Source organism: Notamacropus eugenii, chromosome 4, assembly GCF_028372415.1.
Source record: "Notamacropus eugenii isolate mMacEug1 chromosome 4, mMacEug1.pri_v2, whole genome shotgun sequence".
NCBI classification, from domain to species: domain Eukaryota; kingdom Metazoa; phylum Chordata; class Mammalia; order Diprotodontia; family Macropodidae; genus Notamacropus; species Notamacropus eugenii.
Window position 1 is genome coordinate 29,808,965 of NC_092875.1, and position 9,567 is coordinate 29,818,531.

Genomic DNA, 9,567 nt, shown 5'->3' on the forward strand with positions numbered 1-9,567 from the left:
TCTGGTTCTAGAATCTCAGGGCAGTTTTCCTTGATAATTTCATGAAAGATGATGTCTAGGCTCTTCTTTTGATCATGGCTTTCAGGTAGTCCCATAATTTTTAAATTGTCTCTCCTGGATCTATTTTCCAGGTCAGTTGTTTTTCCAATGAGATATTTCACATTATCTTCCATTTTTCCATTCTTCTGTCTTTGTTCTGTGATTTCTTGGTTTTGCATAAAGTCATTAGCCTCCATCTGTTCCATTCTAATTTTGAAAGAACTATTTTCTTCAGTGAGCTTTTGAATCTCCTTTTCCATCTGGCTAATTCTGCTTTTGAAAGCATTCTTCTCCTCATTGGCTTTTTGAACCTCTTTTGCCAATTGAGTTAGCCTATTTTTCAAGGTGTTAATTTCTTCAACATTTTTTTGGGTCTCCTTTAGCAGGGAACTGATCTGCTGTTCATGCTTTGACTTCATGTCTCTCATTTCTCTTCCCAGCTTTTCCTCTACCTCTCTAACTTGAGTTTCAAAATTCTTTTTGAGCTCTTCCATGGCCTGAGCCCATTGGGTGGGCTGGGACACAGAAGCCTGGATTTCTGTGTCTTTGCCTGATGGTAAGCATTGTTCTTCCTCATCAGAAAGGAAGGGAGGAAATGCCTGTTCTCCAAGAAAGTAGCCTTCTATAGTCTTATTTCTTTTCCCTTTTCTGGGCATTTTTCCAGCCAGTGACTTGACCTCTGAATATTCTCCTCACACCCACCTCGCCTCCTGATCCTCCCAGCCAGTGTTTGGGGTCTGAGATTCAAATGCTGCTTCCAGCCTTAGGGCTTTTGGCGGGGGCAGGGCTGCTATTCAGTGTGAGATTAAGTTCAGGTGGTTAGGTCAGGGCAGGGCCTCCTCTCAGGCTCAGTTCCCTCACGGGGTTTATGCACAGACCTTCCACAATGGATCCAGGCTCCCGCCCGCTTGGGGAGCCCTGGTCTGCAGACGCCTCTCAGCTTCTACCTCCCTGGGGGGCCTGAATTATGGGGGTACCCCACTCCCCTCTCGACCCGCCAAAGAGACTCTCTCACCAACCCCCATCACCTGTGGGTGGAGGGACTTGTGCGGCCGCTGGAGATCCCGTCCCTGAAGCCTGCTTGGATCTGTATCTCTCGGTGCCACAGCCGCGGACGCGGCAGGTCTGGGCTGGGCTCCGCGTCTGCAGCGCCATGGACCTTTTGTGAGAGGTTTGCAGGTCCCTCTGTGGGTGGAGGGACCTGCGTGGCCACTGGAGATCCCGTCCCTGAAGCCCACTCGGATCTTTTCCTCTCAGTGCCGCGGCCGCGGCAGGGCTGCACTCAGCTCCCAGTCCTGGCACCCAGTCCGCAGCGCGAAGGACCCCCCACGAGAGGTTTGCAGGTCTCTCCGGAACAGAAATCTCCCTCGCTCCAATATTCTGTGGCCTCTGGGTGCAGAATTCGCCGTGAGTTACTTCCCTGTAGCCGTTCTATGGGTTGTGGGTTCAGAGCTATGTGTATGTGCGTCTTTCTACTCCGCCATCTTGGCTCCCTGCTGATTTTTTAAAACCAACACATTCACCAATCATGCTAAAAAAACCCCGAAAACATTGGCAAGGGATATTTTCTCACTTTTGACTTGTGGTAGGATCTTTCCTGTCTTTATGTTGGAGCTGCATCCTGTCAAGTGTCTGTCATGCTAGAGAATGGAAATGCAACTTCACATGATTTGTAGACCCTAGATCGAAGACTCTAAAGTCTCAAAATCCCAAATTGTCATTGCTCCATCAATGCCAGTGGTGCAAAATTTGCAGCAGTCTTGTTGATCTACTTCATAAATAGACACTTTGGTGATACTGTTTTGGTGTAGTATCTTGGGAGTGGTGTTGTGTTCCTCAATCATGGCTTTTTCGTCCATGTTGCAGAAGCATCCCATGGAAGAGATGTTGTGCTGGATGCTCTTTCTGGAATGTCTGATTTGGAGGCAAAGATTAAGGAACCACGATCATCATCATAATTGAGCAGTAGTCTTGACCAGCAGTCACCATGCTATTCTCAGAGACAAACGACACACTCAGCAGTGGGAGGAACTCTATTTTCAGCTGTGAAACCATCATGCTTTTGGAGGCATCAGCAACTGATACAGTGGCTGACCCAAGTGAGGTAGTTCTCACTAGTAGAGTAACTAACTCCATGGACCCAACCACCACTTCCAGTACCATCAAACTCTGACATCAGTTGACCAAAAGGCATTTTGGTACCCCATGGAGTACTGGCTGGCTTTTCATCAACTTCTTCAATGTAGGCAGAAAAAACTCTGCATTTGAAGTCACAAGATCCAGCAGCCAACAAGACATTGTTGAGGTGCCAGTCCAAACCAAGGACAGTAGAACAAACTGGTGTTTGTTCTCCCACCAGTCATTTTCAGACTTGAAGTAGCACACAGAAATCATTCCATTATCTACTCCATTATCTACAGCAAATTTATTCTCCAGGGGAGATCATTTAACAAAGGTGGATGCATGGTTAATCTTCAGATTCACCAGGATTGGTTTTCAGATATAGGCATTACCATCTGCACCACAGGTAACAATTCGATTGCTCTTGGGAGCCCAGTCAACACCTGTGATGCGTCCATTGTGATTTTTTCAGTTCATTGTTCTCATTCTTCTTGTAAATGTGGACTTCATGACTATTAGGACTAGGAGCAATCTGAGTACCATCTCTGTTCCAAACATGCAGGAGATTGGCTCCAGTAAAAACTGATGTAAGGATATTATTCTTAATGTTTGCAAAAAGGAAAAAGCTGGGATGGGGAGACTGCAGATCAGCCCTGGATTGGAGGATTCGAGGACTCTGCTTGGTTGACTTGAATAAGCTTTGGTGGGCAGTGGGAGGAAGACAGAGGCAGTGATGTTCATCCTTGATGGTCTTTTGTGCAACTAGCATTTGGTGGAAGGGATCTACCAGAATATAAGCTACAGACTATCCTCCCTCTTGAGAGTGATCAGGGAAGAGGTTTATGTTTGGAACTCCTTAAAATTGTTCCTTTAGATGAGAAATGTTTGAGACATGGAAGATATATATACACAGGTATTTACAAGACATATAGACACATTTTAGGGGAGGAAGGCACCAGTAACTGGATGGATCCACAGAGACTTCATGTAGGTGTTGATAGCTGAGCTGAGTTTTGAAGGAAATGATGGATGATAAGAAGCTTATAAGTAGGAGAGAAGGCATTCGAGGTATGGGATACAGCTTGTACAAAAGCAAGGAGAAGGGGTATGAGTGTCTACCTACCTAACAGAGCCACATGGGGTGGTAGTAGATCTCCCACTTCTTACTATCCTTTCTGCCTCAAATCTTCTTTGAGTTTTTGGTGCAAACTCTCCTTGATCACCCTCTCTTCAAACTCTATGGAGGCAACATGTGGGAGAGAGGAAAGTAAGTCAGATTATGTAGTCAGAGGATGTGTGTTCAAAGCCTGCTTCTAATGCTTCCTACCTATGTGCCCCATGGCACCTCTTTTTAACTTATGTGGGCCTCAGTTTCCTCATCAGTAAAATGAGAGCATCCTCCTTCCACAAAGGTCCTTGAGCAGAGGATGAATGACCTCTTTCTTGTCAGGTATCTTATAGAGGGGATTATTTTAACTCTTTGTATGGATTGGATTTGACAGTCATTGAAGTTCCTTTCAGCACTTAAATTCTATGATCATGCCTCCAAGATTCTTTCCATTTCTAAATCAATAATCTTATGAACCATATCTGATTTATTTATGCCAGTCTGTGTTCCTACCATTATATTATAATCAGAGGTAAATTTTTAACAAATGGCTCCTCTATCTATCTATCTATCTATCTATCTATCTATCTATCTATCTGTCTGTCTGTCTGTCTGTCTGTCTGTCTGTCTGTCTGTCTATAATTTTTTTACAACACAGGAATGTATAATATAATATATTTTCTATTATATATATTTTACATTTAATTTGCATTATTAACATTTTTCCATCACCTTCTAAAGTTTAGATAATTAAAAAGTAACAGCAAACCAAGTCTTGATTTGTCAAGTTTGCTAGTTTCTTAGGTATCGCTGCTCACATAGAAAATTGAACAATCGAGAGTTGGTTCAAGCTGGCTCCATCATACTCATATATCTCCCTCAGAGAACAGACTCTCATGTTTTTTGGTGTCTTGGTTTCCCAACTTTCTGCTATAGTTCCTGAGACATAAAGAAAACTTAAACAATAAATGCTTTCTGAATTGATGGATTAAATTGTGGGCCAGCTCACTGTGTTTTCTCACTTTGTCTGTGCCCTGTGAAGCTTCTCACACTCTCTGTTGGGACACACAGTCAATTTAACAATTCAAATCAACATTTATTAAGTACCTAATATGTTCAGGAGAAACACAAAGCACCAACTATGTGCAAGAAAACACAAATGAAATAATCCCTTCCCTCAAAGAACTTACATTCCATTGGGTGGATGCCACATGTAGCTTCCAAGGAGACCTGAGCAGAGAGACCAAGGTCTAGGTTTATCGAGCAAGGCTTCCCGAAGGTGATAACATTTGAACTGAGCCTTAGGGGAGGAAGAGAAAGATTTGGAGACAGAGAAAAGGAATGAATATATTCCAGACCTGGGGAATGGTTCAGAATCATAGAATCTCAGACTCAGAAGGGGCCTTGGAGACCATCTTATACCCTTTTGAGAATCCCCTCTACACTGTTAGGTCATCTAGCTTTTACCTGAAAGACCTGCAGTGAGAGACAAGCCCACTCCCTCCTGTGGCTGTCCATTCTATGCTGGAATGGCTCTAATCACTGAGAAACTTTTTCTTTCCTCAAGCCTAAATCTGTCTCATTGTGACTTAGAGTTGGAAGAGACCTCAGCGTCCATGTATTCCAATCCCATAATTTCACAGAGGATAAACTGAGGTCCAGAGAGGTCTCAGCCATACAGACAGTAAACACAGAAAAGAGGATAGAGTTCCTCAAGCATGTGAGAAGCCCCAACTATGACTATCTATGTGTATACTGTTCTCCCCTGGATCCCTACCAAAATACAAGCTCTCTCAGGACAGGGACTGTTTCAATTGTTTCTGCAGAACTCTGTCTAGATCTCTGACAGGGGAACAGATTGGGTCCCCAAGGGGTTGATGCTACTTCTCTTCTCCGGGTTTTAGGTTTAACCCTGTGGATTCTATGACTTTTGCTCATGAGCCCCTATCAAATGTGTTCTTGTATATTGATTAACCAGTTGATCTCAATTAGCTTTTAAAAAGAGATATTTACTGAGAAGGTATAGCAAGGACAGAAATGACAAAAACATCCTGCAACCAAGGGCATCCTCTTCCTCATGTACAAAGGTACCAAGGTACGCATATATGGAACTCGTGGGGTCAGGGTATACCTTGTGATCCTTGTCCTGGCCATTGGAGTCTGTGAAACCACCAAGTTTGCTTCTGGGTATGACACTGTCAATGGACAAATGGGTCCCTTATTCATTTGATCTGGTTTTCTGTAGGATGAGGAATTCCTGCTGATGGGTCAATCCACTGTTGGACTAGGTCAAGCAGGTCACTCCTAAGAACTGACTCCTCACTATATTTAGCTATTATTGCTATCAACTCAAGTGGCTGAGGGGACTTCTGATTAATCTTTTGATGTTTGGAAACTCATAAGGTTATGACTTTGTCAATTCTACTTCCAGATGTTTTCATCTCCAGTCAGGAAAGAATAAACACAAAAAAGGGACAAAAGAAACAAGGAAGCCATGAATTCCTGGACAATGGAATTCTGGGAGGAGATGGGACCCAATGACCCTCCCTGATACAGCAGCTCACAATCATCACCCTCCCTCATGTGAAGATAGGAGTGAATAAAGGGGTCCAAGGAGCCATATCCCTTCTTTTGTATGAAGATCCTGTTTCACCTCTGTCAATAGCCATTCTGATTCTGAAGCTAAAGAGAGATCTAGTCACCACAAAGTACCAGCGCCTCTAGGTGGCATGAAGGACCAGGCATCAGGAAGACTTGAATTCGAAGACGGCCTCACACATTTACCAGTTTTGTAATCCTAGACAAATCAAAGAAACTATCTGCCTTAGTTTCCTCAAGTATAAAATGGGGATAATGATACAACCTTCCTATCAGGGTTGTCGTAAGGATCAACTGATGTAATACTTGTGAAGTACTCACAGTGCCTGGCACACAGTAGGTGTTTAATAAATGCTTATTCTCTCCTTCATGATCAGGAAAGAATACCTAAGACTTAAAATATTAGATTATTGTCCATGCCCTGCATAACCCACTAGGAAGGGCAAACCTAAGGATGCTCTCCCCCTAGTACCTGCCACAGTTCCAGGCACACAATAGATGCTTAATAAATGCTCATTTCATTTCATAGAGATAGATGATAGAATCATAGATTTAGAGCTGGATTTCATAGAGATAGATGATTTAGACAATGATGAGTCCAGCTTCCTCATTTTGTAGGTGAGGAAGCTGAGGCATGAAGAGGGAAATGACCTGGCTAAGGTCACACAGCTAGTAAGGGAATGAGTTGGGAGCTGTATCCAAGCTTTCTCAACTCCAAATACAGTGTTATTCACTACACCAGTGCAACTGAATCTTTTGTCTCTTTCACAGAGATGGAGAAAGGGACAGCTCCCTGCAAAGCTGGACAGAGAACACTGTCTCCCTGAGGAGGGGTCCTCCACTGTCGACTAGCCAAATGGGCACCTCTCAGACACTTCGCTGAATAATTCAGTGGGCCCCAGGCCAGGAAGCATCCCTTTTGCTGCCTCTGTCTCCCTGAGACTTGTGGTCTACTTGTAAAATGCCTCATGCTGCTAACCACTGACTGCCTCCTTACCCTGGAAAGAAGTTTTGCTCCCCTTCTCTCTCTCTCCACCCCAGTTTTGGCTGGTCTACACTCAGCAGAGATGCCAGCTGAGCCCTCCCTCTGCAGATAGGAAACCATAGCATGTGGGGTTTCCCTAGCTCCCTCCTTTCTTCCTGAAGGGAGGGGAGATTTGGGGGGCTTCTTGCATAGTACCTTCCTCAGACTGATATTTAAGTATTATGAGAGAGGAGGGATGGAAGCCTACTGGTGCTTTCTAGCTGTAGGGTGGCCAGAGACTGGTAAAACTTATCTTGATCTGGACTCAAACTAATTTGTTTAATCATCTGCTTAATACTTAGGCTGCCCAGAGGGTTCTGAAACAAGCCCTGAGACAAGGACTAAAGTATAAAGAATATTGGATTTGGAATCAAAGACCTGTATGACTTTGGTCAAGTCATTTAACAGCTCTGGGTCTCAGTTTCCTTATTTGTAAAATAGAGGAGGGGGGCAGATATGTGGTGCCATAGTGCATAGAACCCTGGACTTGGAATCAGGAAGACTCATTTTCCCGAGTTCAAATCCAGCCTCAGACACTTACTAACAGTGTAACCCTGTGCAAGTCACTTACTTATTTGCCTCAGTTTCCTCATCTGTACAATGAGCTTGAGAAGGAAATGACAAACCACCCCAGTATCTTTGCCAAGGAAACCCCACATAGGGTCATGGAGAGTTGGACTTGGCTGAATAGCTACAGTAATGACAACAGTAACAGGGGTTAGATGATATGACCTCAGATGTCTCCAAATCTAAAGTTATGAGGCCATAATCCTATGCTTTGCTCTGATCCTGGGTATGGGAGCCTCAACATTCTCATCTGAAAAAAAATGGGTATAATATTTGTCCTCCTTTTCTCATGAGGTTGTCTTAAGGAGAGCATTCTGTAGAACTTAATGTTCTTATGTTAATATGAATTGTTGGGATTATTTCTTGGCAAAGGTTCCCTTTGATCCTGCAGAGAATTTAGGGTCCAGAGGCAGCTAGGTGGTGGTGCCATAGTGCACAGAGCACAGGGACTCAAGTCTGGTCCTAAGTTCAAACCCAACCTCAGACACTTTCTAGCTGGGTGACCTTGAGTGAGACACTTAACCTCTTTCTCCCTCAATTTCCTCAACTGTAAAATGGGAATAATGACAGTACCTATCTCTCTCAGGGTTGTTGTGAGGATCTAATGAGATAATATTTGTAAAGCACTCAGTGTGGTGCCTGATGCGTAGTAGGCGCTGTATAAATGTAAATGTCCAAAAAGGAATCCTTCCTTTGGCATGCCCAACCTGTGGTCATCCACTCTCTGCTTGAAGACTTCCAAGGAGGTGAAAGCTACTAACAATGGAAAAAACGAATTTCACAACTGTATAGTTCCAATTGTTAGGAAGTATCCTTCTGTCAAGCTCATATATTTGCCGATCTGCATCTTTATTATCCATTAGTCTTGGTTCTGCCTTCTGGGGCCAAGGAGAACAAGTCTTCTTCTACAAGACAACCCTCAAAATATTTGAAGACAGTTCCCATACCCTGAGCCTCTGGGCATTCTCTCTAAGCAGATCAATGCCTACCAATCCTCATAATTCTCATCCATTTCCTCCCATAACAGGGGTTCCAGCCAACATGCTGGCAGCCTTCTTCTAATTCTTTGGACATTGTAGGGATGCCAATGGTGCACACTGGCTATCTATTGGCTATTCCTTGGTCTATCAACATGGTTGTTTAGGGGCTTGTACATACCTAGTAAGTGCTAGAAGGAAGATTGTAAGCCAGATCTTCAACTTACTCTCTTTCTTTTGAAATTTAACTCCCAAGACTTGTAATCCTGGTTAAATGATATTGTATTTCTGCTCCCACCAGCCTAAAGAGGCTGTTGTGAACTATGATCTGGGATGGACCCAACCACAACGGGAAGTTTTGAATTGGACTTCAGCTGGGAAGCCAATGAGCCAGAGCAACCAGGCATTAGCTTCATAAGGGTTTGGTTTAAGATTTGGCTGCTTTGGGTTGGGAATGGACAATATCCAGATGGTCACAAGTTAGAAAAGCACCGACAGGTGTTTTTTGATGCAAGGCAAGAGCCTGATCATGGCATCTTGGGTTTCACAGGTTCTGGTGGGGACAGCCAGAAAGGACTAATGTTACTGTTTCTTGGGATCAGTAAAAGTCCACTTCCTTTACAGGAACCTGTTACCAGCCAGATGCTGGCTGTATGGTTTTTCTATTTAAGCTGTTTCCATTTTCTGCTTTTTTTTGTCTTCTAAAAACTATGGCCAGTCCTAAGTGATCTGTGACTCACTTGTGTTAATTAATAGCATGGGAGGAATTGAAGATGCCAGTGACTAAACAGAACCAAAATTATTCAGAGTTTGAAACCTTCACCTAGAGCACTTGGAATTTCCTAACTAGGGGCTGAACTCATTGTAGAGAGTGGTATGGCTTCTATTTCAAGAATAACCCTCCCTTTTTTTTGGAGGGGGAAGGTGAGGCAATTGGAGTTAAGTGACTTGCCCAAGGTCACACAGCTAGTAAGTATCAAGTTTCTGAGGCTGAATTTAAAACTTGGGTCCTCTTGACTCCAGGGCTGTTGCTCTATCCACTGCACCACCTAGCTGCCTCTATTTTAATAGTAACTCTTATAAGCTCCTAAATAGTGGAGACAGATGAACTACATAACTTGGGACCATTGTAC

At 43.6% G+C, this 9,567-nt stretch overlaps 1 pseudogene; it reads right to left on the reverse strand.

Moving 5' to 3' along the window:
• Nucleotides 1-1,718: 1,718 nt before the first annotated feature.
• On the reverse strand, nucleotides 1,719-2,901 carry LOC140502168 (actin-related protein 2/3 complex subunit 1A pseudogene; annotated as a pseudogene).
• Between the last annotated feature and the right edge of the window lie 6,666 nt (nucleotides 2,902-9,567).